General features: G+C 42.2%; 1 long non-coding RNA gene across 1 annotated transcript; it reads right to left on the bottom strand.

Annotated features, from left to right (window-relative positions):
• Nucleotides 1-229: 229 nt before the first annotated feature.
• On the bottom strand, nucleotides 230-13,596 carry LOC147113125 (uncharacterized). The gene is made up of 2 exons (XR_015079625.1): nucleotides 12,058-13,596; nucleotides 230-429 (listed from the first exon to the last, which is right to left on the bottom strand). It is a non-coding gene; the product is annotated as an uncharacterized LOC147113125 (long non-coding RNA).
• Nucleotides 13,597-14,043: the final 447 nt, after the last annotated feature.

The following is a 14,043-nucleotide window of genomic DNA, read 5'->3' as shown; positions in this document are numbered from 1 at the left end:
AACCTTGCCCTGCAGGAAGGACTGACCCTTAACAATGAGGAACAGCTGCCTGTTGAAGTGGAGGATGAAGGCGATGGCAATGTTCATGTTGCCAGGCCTCATGGGGAGGAGCCAAGTGCCGCCGAATCTAAGGCTGCTCGCGAACTGCTGGTAGCCAACACCTTCACGCGGTAGTTACGCCCTGTACCTACCCCTCCCCCCGCAAGGCAAAGACAGAAGCAGACACATATTGAAGTGAAACAGTGACCTTTTATTGCATAATCAAACACTTTTCAGATTCAGTTTCAATGTATAAAGTGAATAACTTGTAAATTTTAAGTAACAGTTATGAACTTTAAAAAAATTTATGGACAGGAACAGTGAGGAAGTGTTATTGGAAAGAGTTCGTTTTTACTTGTCTTTCTTTCTTCGTTCAAGGATGTTAATGACCTATTTTATGCAATTTAAAAATGTTAACGTTAACAGTTTTGAAATCACATTGTAAACAGGTTTAACTCATTTGTGTTTGATTCTTAGTGAAATTACAAAAATTAAGATGCTAACTACCTCTTTTAACGTTTTCAAACATGTGCAAAATGGTGACTGTTAGAAAAGAAAGTGTAAACATTTTACAGTAATTTTTACTTTCTTACTGCAATACAGACATTCAAAGTGCAAACTAGCTATTTTATAATTTTGTAACATTTGTTGTAAAAGTTTTTGAAGTTAAATAAATGTTTAAATTCTTTCAACATTGATTACTGGGTGTACTGCTGAAACGATAAGGTTACCTATCCTTTCCTTCATAAATAAACACTTGAATTTAAATATGTAAGAAAACATTTAACATTTAAATAAAGTGAAAAATATAACTATTTAACGATTTGCCAACTGGCCTGTGTGACTGAGGGTTGAAGGTGGCGGAGTGAGCTGAAGGTGACACTCTAACGTTTCCTGCGCCTTTTCACTACCCGTGACTGGAGCCCTCCAGATCTATTTGCAAGGGCCCTGTCAGATTGTTCCTGCTCTTCAGCAGCGGCTTGAGGAAAGGGTTGTTGCTGAAGCAATTCTACGCTGCCCTGCATCATGACTGGCGCAGCTGCTGGCTCCTGGGACCAAAGTGGCTCTGCACTGTGACCTGGGGAGGGCATTTGTGCTGGAGTCAGTGTTATGCCAGTAGTGATAGATACAAGCGAATTAACTAGTGCATCTTGCTAATTAACTGAAAAGAATTAATAGAATGTTTTCAAGGCTTTAAAAAATGCTTAAATAGCTTCAATTCTCTTTAAAACTGTCTGAGAGTCATCAAAATCATTTAAACGTTTTTAAAATTTTATAAAAGTTCACAAAACATTCATAAATTAGCAGATAACGTACTTTCCCTACAGCTGTGTAACTACAAAGTCCTCTGCAGCTGCTTGGAAGGATTGGGGGCGTGTCCTATTACAATGAGACCTGAAGGGGCGTGTCTCAGTTGCACAGCGCGCTACAGGCTTCGCGCTGGCTGCACTCCTGGGCGGCGTGTCATTATACGCTGCCCGGGATTCTTCTCTTTCAAAAAGGAATTCGAGGCGTCCCTGGAGGTGAACGGCAGGCGCGTCGGGTAAGTGCAGATCGGGGGCTTGCACGCGCGGCAAGCCCCCCACCCGAATTTCTGCCCCAATATATACAGGGTGTGTTATTCACTATAATATATACAGGGTGTGTTATTCTCTATAATATATACAGGGTGTGTTATTCTCTATAATATATACAGAGTGTGTTATTCTCTATAATACATACAGAGTGTGTTATTCACTCTAATATATACAGGGTGTGTTATTCTCTATAATATATACAGGGTGTGTTATTCTCTATAATATATACAGGGTGTGTTATTCTCTATAATATATACAGGTTGTGTTATTCACTCTAATATATACAGGGTGTGTTATTCTCTATAATATATACAGGGTGTGTTATTCTCTATAATATATGCAGGGTGTGTTATTCTCTATAATATATACAGGATGTGTTATTCTCTATAATATATACAGGATGTGTTATTCTCTATAATATATACAGCGTGTGTTATTCTCTATAATATATACAGGGTGTGTTATTCTCTATAATATATACAGGATGTGTTATTCTCTATAATATATACAGCGTGTGTTATTCTCTATAATATATACAGGGTGTGTTATTCACTATAATATATGCAGGGTGTGTTATTCACTATAATATATACAGGGTGTGTTATTCTCTATAATATATACAGCGTGTGTTATTCTCTATAATATATACAGGGTGTGTTATTCTCTATAATATATACAGGATGTGTTATTCTCTATAATATATACAGCGTGTGTTATTCTCTATAATATATACAGGGTGTGTTATTCTCTATAATATATACAGGATGTGTTATTCTCTATAATATATACAGGGTGTGTTATTCTCTATAATATATACAGCGTGTGTTATTCTCTATAATATATACAGCGTGTGTTATTCTCTATAATATATACAGGGTGTGTTATTCTCTATAATATATACAGGGTGTGTTATTCTCTATAATATATACAGGATGTGTTATTCTCTATAATATATACAGCGTGTGTTATTCTCTATAATATATACAGGGTGTGTTATTCACTATAATATATACAGGATGTGTTATTCTCTATAATATATACAGGGTGTGTTATTCACTATAATATATACAGGATGTGTTATTCTCTATAATATATACAGGGTGTGTTGTTCACTATAATATATACAGGGTGTGTTATTCACTATAATATATACAGGGTGTGTTATTCTCTATAATATATACAGGGTGTGTTATTCACTATAATATATACAGGGTGTGTTATTCTCTATAATATATACAGGGTGTGTTATTCACTATAATATATACAGGATGTGTTATTCTCTATAATATATACAGGGTGTGTTATTCACTATAATATATACAGGGTGTGTTATTCACTATAATATATACAGGGTGTGTTATTCTCTATAATATATACAGGGTGTGTTATTCTCAATTTATATACAGAGTGTGTTATTCACTATAATATATACAGGGTGTGTTATTCTCTATAATATATACAGGGTGTGTTATTCTCTATATTATATACAGAGTGTGTTCTCTATAATATATACAGGGTGTGTTATTCACTATAATATATACAGGGTGTGATATTCTCTATAATATATACAGGGTGTGTTATTCTCTATAATATATACAGGGTGTGTTATTCACTGTAATATATACAGGGTGTGTTATTCTCTATAATATATACAGGGTGTGTTATTCTCTATATTATATACAGAGTGTGTTATTCACTATAATATATACAGGGTGTGTTATTCACTAAAATATACAGGGTGTGTTATTCAGTATAATATATACAGGGTGTGTTATTCTCTATAATATATACAGGGTGTGTTATTCTCTATAATATATACAGAGTGTGTTATTCTCTATATTATATACAGAGTGTGTTATTCTCTATAATATATACAGGGTGTGTTATTTTCAATAATATATACAGGGTGTGTTATTCGCTATAATATATACAGGGTGTGTTATTCTCTAATATATACAGGGTGTGTTATTCACTATAATATATACAGGGTGTGTTATTCTCTATAATATATACAGGGTGTGTTATTCACTATAATATATACAGAGTGTGTTATTCTCTATATTATATACAGAGTGTGTTATTCTCTATAATATATACAGGGTGTGTTATTTTCAATAATATATACAGGGTGTGTTATTCGCTATAATATATACAGGGTGTGTTATTCTCTAATATATACAAGGTGTGTTATTCACTATAATATATACAGGGTGTGTTATTCTCTATAATATATACAGGTTGTGTTATTCTCTATAATATATACTGGGTGTGTTATTCACTATAATATATACAGGGTGTGTTATTCTCTATAATATATACAGTGTGTGTTATTCACTATAATATATAGAGGGTGTGTTATTCTCTCTAATATATACAGGGTGTGTTATTCACTATAGTATATACAGGGTGTGTTATTCACTATAATATATACAGGGTGTGTTATTCACTATAATATATACAGGGTGTGTTATTCTCTCTAATATATACAGGGTGTGTTATTCACTATAGTATATACAGGGTGTGTTATTCACTATAGTATATACAGGGTGTGTTATTCACTATAATATATACAGGGTGTATTATTCACTATAATATATACAGGGTGTGTTATTCACTATAATATATACAGGGTATGTTATTCACTATAGTATATACAGGGTGTGTTATTCACTATAATATATACAGGGTGTGTTATTCACTATAGTATATACAGGGTGTGTTATTCTCTATAATAAATACTTGGTGTGTTATTCACTATAATATATACAGGGTGTGTTATTCACTATAGTATATACAGGGTGTGTTACTCACTATAATATATACAGGGTGTGTTATTCACTATAATATACACAGGGTATGTTATTCACTGTAATATATACAGGGTGTGTTATTCACTATAATATATACAGGGTGTGTTATTCACTATAATATATACAGAGGCCTAGAAATTCAGTTGCGTGCGCCAGCCGTTAGCACCTTCGGAGGAGTAGATCTCGAGCGCTAGGCGCTTAGCGCCCGGGCGCAGCGCGATCTGCGCCTCGCCCCAACTTCAGTAGACATTTAGCGCCGGCGCAAAGTGTTTGCGCGCGCTCAGCTGCGCGCGCAGCTTATGACGTCATTTCGTCGTGCAACGCCCTTTGTGCGCCCCAAACCGGAACTTCAATCGCGCCCACCCAATGTGGGCGTGGCGGTGCTAAGAACTGTGAAGTGGAACGCAGCAGAGGCCCTGCGGGCCTCGGGGAGCGCTAATTAAAGGGCACTTACACTGAACTATAAAGGCTAGCCATTTTGCTGCAATGACTTTTGTGCAACGGATTTCTGGACAGAGACCAAGGAAGAGACCTTACTGATTTGGCCCAACATAGGAGAGGTATTTTTGGCTTCTGGCCAGAGCTTGGAAATTTGCCTCATTGGGATTTCATTGTTTGCAAGTATATTATGGGGGCTGCATGGGGTTCCAACCCTCAGTTCCAGCATTATGTGCGAAGGGCTCGCAGACGCTGTGTGAGAGGGGCAGCCATGCCTAGACGCAGAGGGGGCATCAGCCGTCGGCAACGTAGGCCTTACCCACTCAGGGAATACCGCCAGCAGGTGTCCTATCTCACCATGACTGCCGCGCAGTGTGTTAAGAGGCTGCGCTTCAGAAGGGAGGTGGTTGCAGAGATCTGCCAGCTGCTTCACAGAGATCTGCGTCCACAGCTGATGTGCAGGATGTCTCTGTCGGTGGAAGTGAAGGTCACGGTGGCTCTGATCTTCTATGCAAGCGGCTCCTTCCAAGCCGCTGCTGGGGACATAGCGAACATATCCCAGTTCGCCGTGCATCGCTGCATCCGGCAGGTCACCGATGCCCTTTTCACAAGGAGACACCAATTCATCTCCTTCCCCATGACCCTGGAGAGGCAGGAGCAGCGTGCAGTCGGATTTGCGAGGATCGCGGACTTCCCCATGGTGCAGGGCGCCATTGACTGCACGCATGTGGCTTTGCGGGCACCTATCGACAATGCCGAGGATTACCGCAACCGGAAGGGCTACCATTCCCTCAATGTACAGCTGGTGTGTGACCACAGGCAGCGCATCCTAGCTGTCATTGCCCGCTTTCCAGGCAGCAGCCACGATGCATTTATCCTGCGCCAGACTACTGTGGCTGACATGTTCCAGACACAGCCTCCCCCAAGAGGATGGCTTATCGGGGACAAAGGCTATCCTTTGTGTACATGGCTCATGACCCCGCTCCGCGCGCCCAGGACCCCTGCTGAGGAGGCATACAACGAAAGCCATCAAGCCACAAGGAACATCATAGAGCAAACGATTGGCGTCCTCAAGCAACGGTTCCGCTGCCTGGATCGCTCCGGCGGATCTCTGCAGTATTCGCCGGATAGAGTGTCCCAGTTCGTCGTCGTTTGCTGCATGCTGCACAACCTGGCTATCCGCAGGACTCAGGCACTGCCACCTCACGTTGGACCACCACCTCAGGAGGACGAGCAGGAGGACCATGAGGAGGAGGAGGAGGAGTACCAGCCCAGGAGGGAGCCACAAGGTCCAAGGGCCGTCCGTCGGCGGCTTATTGAACGACACTTCTAGGCCCCCTGTCAGGGAATGGCTTGTGGCACCGAAGGGACATGAATGCAGCCGCTCCGCAAGCCCTCAGCCGGTTAACGCAACAACCACTTGAAACATCACACATGGACAAGCTGAATAAATAAAAAGCTTTATTGAACAAACTCAGGGCCCTTCCCACATGAAACCCAAAAACAGACAACACCCCCAAAAAACAGTCAAAAACATATCTCACTCCCACAACCTGGGGAGGAATAACAAAACTTGTCCATCCAAATGGCCTTCATCCTCGGCCTTACCAAAAGAACCCCCCCCATAGACAACACAACCACCCCCATATAAAAAAACATTTGCCAACACACTCTACTTTGTGTGCCGAGAGGGCGAGTCCTTGTCCAGCCTTTTCCGGCCCCTGGCCGACCTGCTGCTCCGCCTCAACCTGGGCCCTGTGGGTGCTGCAAGGCTGGGGGAAGGCTCCTGAGGGGCACATTGCGTGACGGCAGATGCCCTTGGGGGTCGGCCTAGACGAGCTCTGGCCCTCGAGGGGCCGACTGCTGACTGCTGCAGCTGTGGCTGGGCAGCATCAGTCTCTCCAGCAGCTCGTGGCAGCTTCGCTGGGGGAGTGGCAGTGGCGGCTGCAGCAATGGGGGCAAGCTGGCTGATGCCAGGCGCTCGCTGCTCGCCTGAGACACTGGCACTCGGCCGGGCTGGCACTGCAGCAAGCGCAGCAATCTGCTGAAGGCCAGACCGCTGTGCTGATGCAGCACGGCGGGTGCCCTGTCGATGCCTGGCTGAGACAGCGAGTGTGGCAGCAGTGAGTGCCCGTACTGCCCTGGTCTGTGCCCGCATCAGACCAGCCAGTGACTGCACGGCACCACTGATCAACTGGCCACTCGCTGCCTGTGCTGCCCTGAAGTCGTCCCGACTCGTGTCCTGTGCTGCCCTGAATTCGGCCCGACTCGCGTCCTGTGCTGCCCTGAATTCGGCCCGACTCGCGTCCTGTGCTGCCCCAAATTGTTCGAGACCCCTGGCCTGTGCTGCCCCGAGTTGTTCGAAACCCCTGGCCTGTGAGGCCCCGAAATAGGACACACTATGAGCCAGGGACTCGATGGCCTCAGGCAACCGTGCCACAACCCCCATGAACTCGGTGTGCCGGCGATCCGAGTCCGCGGACATTTGATCAAGGAGGCGCACCTCCTGGGCGAGGACCGTCTCCGGACCGGAGGCCGGACTCTCCCTCTGGGGAGAAGGCCGCCGACCTGGCCGACCCTTCCCGCGTGGCTGGATGCCACTGGGCCCAGCAACTACACTCCCCTGCAACACCTCCCCCCTCTGGGGAGAAGGCAGCCGAGCTGCCCGACCCTTCCCGCGTGGCTGGGCGCCACTGGGCCCAGCAACTACACTCCCCTGCAACACTTCCCCCCTCTGGGGAGAAGGCAGCCGAGCTGGCCGACCCTTCCCGCGTGGCTCGACGCCACTGGGCACAGGAGCTACACCCCCTGCAACACTTCCCCCTGGCTCTCCTCCAGGGAAGACGTGTCCCCTCCATTGCCATCCCCTGGCGCGGATGAGGGTTCCCCCGATGGGCCGCCTTCCTCTTGCTCCTCCTCGTCCTCCTCTTCCGAGGGACTGGCACTGGCAGCTTCAGGTACCTCCTCCTCACCAGCTGAAAGCAGGAAGGCACAAGAGTAGCTTTAGAGTGAGGACAGGGCGTCAGCGAGGGAGGCATGAGTGGTGGCATTCAGCGCATTGGTCGGACAGTGGCAAAGGATGTAGATCTGAAGCGCAAGGGGAACGAGAGAGGTCCAAAAGGTCATGTCCTTACCATTGGGGCCCAGCACAGGGTCGGCATCTCCACATGCAACGGGGCCAATCAGCCGGCCACCCATGAGTCGACCCACGCGCTCCTCCAGGTCACTGAGCTGCTGGAACTGGGGACGGCCTCCCCCGGTGACAGTCCGGCTCTTCAGATTCTGGGCCAGCTTGGCCTGCAAGAGAAAGGACGGCCTCTAAGTACAGTGTGGTGCCCTGTTGTTGTGTGCACTGCCTCCCATGGTCGAATAGCTTGGCCAGTGCGGTGCCCTGTTGCTGTATGCACTGCCTCCCATGGTGGAATAGCTTGGCCAGTGTGTAAAGTGCAGAAAGTGCAATGGATGTTCATGCCAGTGCCATAGCTGCTGGATGAGGGCTGGCCATTAGGGCTTTGAGGTCCCTTTGCCCATAATGTGAGGTGCACATGCAAGGATGAGGAGGACACTGGAAAGGGTACTCACCCTGACAATCCGAGTGAGGTCGTTAAACTTTTTCCGGCATTGGACACCAGTCCTGGGGACATCGCAGGTGGCTGTGACCCTCTGGGCGATATCCCTCCAGGCTCTCCTGTACACCCTGGTGGCAGGCTTCTTGCCACTGTCCGGGAACAAGATATGGCGTCTCCTCTCCAAAGCCCTAACCAGCACCTTTAAATCATGGGCAGAGAAGCGCTGCGCTCGCTCACGGGCCCTCTGCATCCTTCCTGGCGCTATTTCTCTCCAGCAGCAGTGTTTAGGCCTAGCTGGAGGGCTGCAGTATCCAGGGCGTGGCAGCAGACCAAGTCGACCCTTCCCCCTTTAAGAGCTGGCCGGCGCCAGGGTGTCTGCTGTCAATCAAGACATGACCGCACCTGCGCTGCGCCCGGCCTCGGCGGTATCAGTCTGCACCGCCGGCTTAGCGCCTAAAGATAGCCGTGCATCGTCAGTTTTAGCGCTCGAGCAAACTCCTTGGCCAAAGCTACTGAATTTCGGCGAAGTGGCCTCCACTTTCCGGCGGGTGCAAACTTTAGCGGCCGCCCGACTTTACCGCCCCAAAAGTGGCTATACTGAATTTCTAGGCCAGAGTGTGTTATTCACTATAATATATACAGGGTGTGTTATTCACTAATATATATACAGGGTGTGTTATTCACTATAATATATACAGGGTGTGTTATTCTCTATAATATATACAGGGTGTGTTATTCACTATAATATATACAGGGTGTGTTATTCACTATAATATATACAGGGTGTGTTATTCACTATAATATATACAGGGCGTGTTATTCACAATATATACAGGGTGTGTTATTCACTAATATATACAGGGTGTGTTATTCTCTATAATATATACAGGGTGTGTTATTCACTATAATATATGCAGGGTGTGTTATTCACTATAATATATACAGGGTGTGTTATTCACTAGAATATATACAGGGTGAGTTATTCACTATAATATATACAGGGTGTGTTATTCACTAGAATATATACAGGGTGTGTTATTCACTATAATATATACATGGTGTGTTATTCTGTATAATATATACATGGTGTGTTATTCTCTATAATATATACAGGGTGTGTTATTCTCTATAATATATACAGGGTGTGTTATTCACTATAATATATACAGGGTGTGTTATTCACTATAATATATACAGGGTGTGTTATTCACTAATATATACAGGGTGTGTTATTCACTATAATATATACAGGGTGTGTTATTCTCTATAATATATACAGGGTGTGTTATTCACTATAATATATACAGGGTGTGTTATTCACTAGAATATATACAGGGTGTGTTATTCACTATAATATATACAGGGCGTGTTATTCACAATATATACAGGGTGTGTTATTCACTAATATATACAGGGTGTGTTATTCTCTATAATATATACAGGGTGTGTTATTCACTATAATATATGCAGGGTGTGTTATTCACTATAATATATACAGGGTGTGTTATTCACTAGAATATATACAGGGTGAGTTATTCACTATAATATATACAGGGTGTGTTATTCACTAGAATATATACATGGTGTGTTATTCACTATAATATATACAGGGTGTGTTATTCTGTATAATATATACATGGTGTGTTATTCTGTATAATATATACAGGGTGTGTTATTCTCTATAATATATACAGGGTGTGTTATTCTCTATAATATATACAGGGTGTGTTATTCACTATAATATATACAGGGTGTGTTATTCTCTATAATATATACAGGGTGTGTTATTCACTATAATATATACAGGGTGTGTTATTCACTATAATATATACATGGTGTGTTATTCTCTATAATATATACAGGGTGTGTTATTCTCTATAATATATACAGGGTGTGTTATTCACTATAATATATACAGGGTGTGTTATTCACTATAATATATACAGGGTGTGTTATTCACTATAATATATACAGGGTGTGTTATTCACTATAATATATACAGGGTGTGTTATTCACTATAATATATACAGGGTGTGTTATTCACTATAATATATACAGGGTGTGTTATTCACTATAATATATACAGGATGTGTTATTCACTATAATATATACAGGGTGTGTTATTCACTATAATATATACATGGTGTGTTATTCTGTATAATATATACATGGTGTGTTATTCTCTATAATATATACAGGGTGTGTTATTCTCTATAATATATACAGGGTGTGTTATTCACTATAATATATACAGGGTGTGTTATTCACTATAATATATACAGGGTGTGTTATTCACTATAATATATACAGGGTGTGTTATTCACTATAATATATACAGGGTGTGTTATTCACTATAATATATACAGGGTGTGTTATTCACTAGAATATATACAGGGTGTGTTATTCACTATACTATATACAGGGTGTGTTATTCACTAGAATATATACAGGGTGTGTTATTCACTAGAATATATACATGGTGTGTTATTCTGTATAATATATACATGGTGTGTTATTCACTATAATATATACAGGGTGTGTTATTCTCTATAATATATACAGGGTGTGTTATTCTCTATAATATATACAGGGTGTGTTATTCTCTATAATATATACAGGGTGTGTTAGTCTCTATAATATATACAGAGTGTGTTATTCTCTATAATATATACAGGGTGTGTTAGTCTCTATAATATATACAGAGTGTGTTATTCTCTATATTATATACAGGGTGTGTTATTCTCTATAATATATACAGGGTGTGTTATTCTCTATAATATATACAGGGTGTGTTATTCTCTATAATATATACAGGGTGTATTATTCTCTATAATATATACAGGGTGTGTTATTCTCTATAATATATACAGGGTGTGTTATTCTCTATAATATATACAGGGTGTGTTAGTCTCTATAATATATACAGGGTGTGTTATTCACTATAATATATACAGGGTGTGTTATTCACTATAATATATACAGGGTTTGTTATTCACTATAATATATACAGGGTGTGTTATTCTCTATAATATACACAGGGTGTGTTATTCTCTATAATATATACAGGGTGTGTTATTCACTATAATATATACAGGGTGTGTTATTCTCTATAATATATACAGGGTGTGTTATTCTCTATAATATACACAGGGTGTGTTATTCTCTATAATATATACAGGGTGTGTTATTCACTATAATATATACAGGGTGTGTTATTCAGTATAATATATACAGGGTGTGTTATTCACTATAATATATACAGGGTGTGTTATTCTCTATAATATATACAGCGTGTGTTATTCTCTATAATATATACAGTGTGTGTTATTCACTATAATATATACAGGGTGTGTTATTCTCTATAATATATACAGGGTGTGTTATTCTCTATAATATATACAGGGTGTGTTATTCACTATAATATATACAGGGTGTGTTATTCACTATAACATATACAGGGGGTGTTATTCACTATAATATATACAGGGTGTGTTATTCTCTATAATATATACAGGGTGTGTTATTCTCTATAATATATACAGGGTGTGTTATTCTCTATAATATATACAGGGTGTGTTATTCACTATAATATATACAGGGTGTGTTATTCACTATAACATATACCGTGTTATTGTCGCTTCTTTTTTCCTTCTCTGCGTGTCTTTTTTTCTCTGCGGTTTGTCTCTCTATCTCCTCTGCCTTGTTTGTTTCTTTCCTCTTGTGCTTTTCTTTCTTTTTTTCTCTTTTGATTGTGTCTCGTTCTGTCTTGCTTTCATCTTCTCTGTGTCCTTCTCTTTCTCTCTCGTTGTCTTGTACCAGGCAGGAGGTTGTGTGCGGTGGGGAAAGGAGCCGTCGGCAGATGTCACCAAGATGTTTCTGTGAGGTGTACTGCACCGGTGGGGCAGAAAGGGTTGTGCTGAGGAACGTAGGCTGCATTCTCTGGTATTTCTGCTAGTCCGCCATACCATCTTGTATAAAGTTACCCCCAGCAATGGCCCAGATCTTGCTGGAGCGGGCTCTCTCGTGCAGTTAGTTAGACTTTATCCTGCTCCCTTCAGTTCGCGATGTTTTGCACAGTAACTTGATTGAAGTGCGAGCTGATAATGTCGTGGCAAGGGCAATGGGGCATCTAGGACCTCAGTGAATGGTGGTTCTACAGTGTATCTGCTTAACCAATGAGATTTGAGGACTGAGAAAGAAAGAGAACCTTTGGCTACAATTTCAAAAACAAAATACTGTGGATTTTGTTGGAAATCTGAAATAAAAACGGAAAATGCTGGAAATACTCTGCAGGTCAGGCAGCATCTATGGAACGAAAAACAGAGTTAACATTTCAGATCGATGACATTTTCATCAGAACGGTTGTATACAGTTACCCCGTTGCACTACCATTGTATATCGTAAACCCTCGTGCCCCACACCACCCTGCCAGGTTTATTTATTCACGGGATGTGGGCATCACTGGCAAGGCCAGAATTTATTGTCCATCCCTAATTGCCCTTGAGAATGTGGCTTGAACCGCTGCAGTCCATCGTAGCAGATTTTTTGATACCACAGAGTGGCTTTCTAATGGCCATTTGAGAGGGCAGTTAAGAGTCAGATACATTGCTGTGGATCTGCAGTCACAGACCGGGTAAGGATGGCAGGCTTCCTTCCCTAAAGGACATTAGTGAACCATTTGGGTAGTTTCATGGTCACCATTACTGATAATGTGGTGTACATGGACTTCCAAAAGGGTTTGATAAAGTGCCACAAAATAGGCTTGCCAGCAAAGTTGAAGCTCATGTAATAAAAGGGACAGTGGAAGCCTGGATATGGAATTGGCTCAGTGACAAGAAACAGAGCGTAGTGGTGAATGGTTGTTTTTCAGACTGGAGGAAGGTACACAGTGGTGTTCCCCAGGGGTTGATACTAGGACCACTGCTTTTCTTGATATATATTAATGGCTTGGGTTGGGTGTACAAGGCACAATTTCAAAATTTGCAGATGACACAAAACTTGGAAGTATAGTGAACAGTGAGGAGGATAGTGATAGACTTCAAGAGGACATAGACAGGCTGGTGGAATGGGCGGACATGTGGCAGATGAAATTTAACGCAGAATAGTACGAAGTGATACATTTTGGTAGGAAAAATGAGGAGAGGCAATATAAACTAAAGGGTACAATCCTAAAGGGGGTGCTTGAACAGAGAGACCTGGGGGTATATGTGCACAAATAGCCAAAGGTAGCAGGGCAGGTTGAGAAAGCAGTTAAAAAGGCATACAGGATCCTGGGTATTAAATCCGTGAATCTTATGGTTTGGTGTGCTTCAATAAATAGGCGGAGACTGCAGATCAACAATCAACAGGTGTTTACTGGAGGAGGGTAGTCTAAAAACTAACAGTACAGCACCCTACTCAGGGCTTATATACAGGTGTGGTCACTGCCGGTACTACAGTATACAGGAGCTGTAAAAGCAGTTCTCCCCTTAAAGGTACATACACTACAATTCCTCCCCTTTTAGATTAACAGTACCATAACATTCATTTAACAGTTAACACTTTTAACATGCAACATTAACTGAAAATAGTCCATTTACAAATTCAGTCTTTGGGGCGGCTTCCTGATCC

The sequence above is a fragment of the Somniosus microcephalus genome, chromosome 9 (assembly GCF_052327205.1).
Source record: "Somniosus microcephalus isolate GS21.2 chromosome 9, FLI_Smic_1.0, whole genome shotgun sequence".
Classification (NCBI taxonomy): Eukaryota; Metazoa; Chordata; class Chondrichthyes; order Squaliformes; family Somniosidae; genus Somniosus; species Somniosus microcephalus.
The sequence above is the reverse complement of the archived record's forward strand: the minus strand, read 5'-3'. Positions and strand labels throughout refer to the sequence as shown.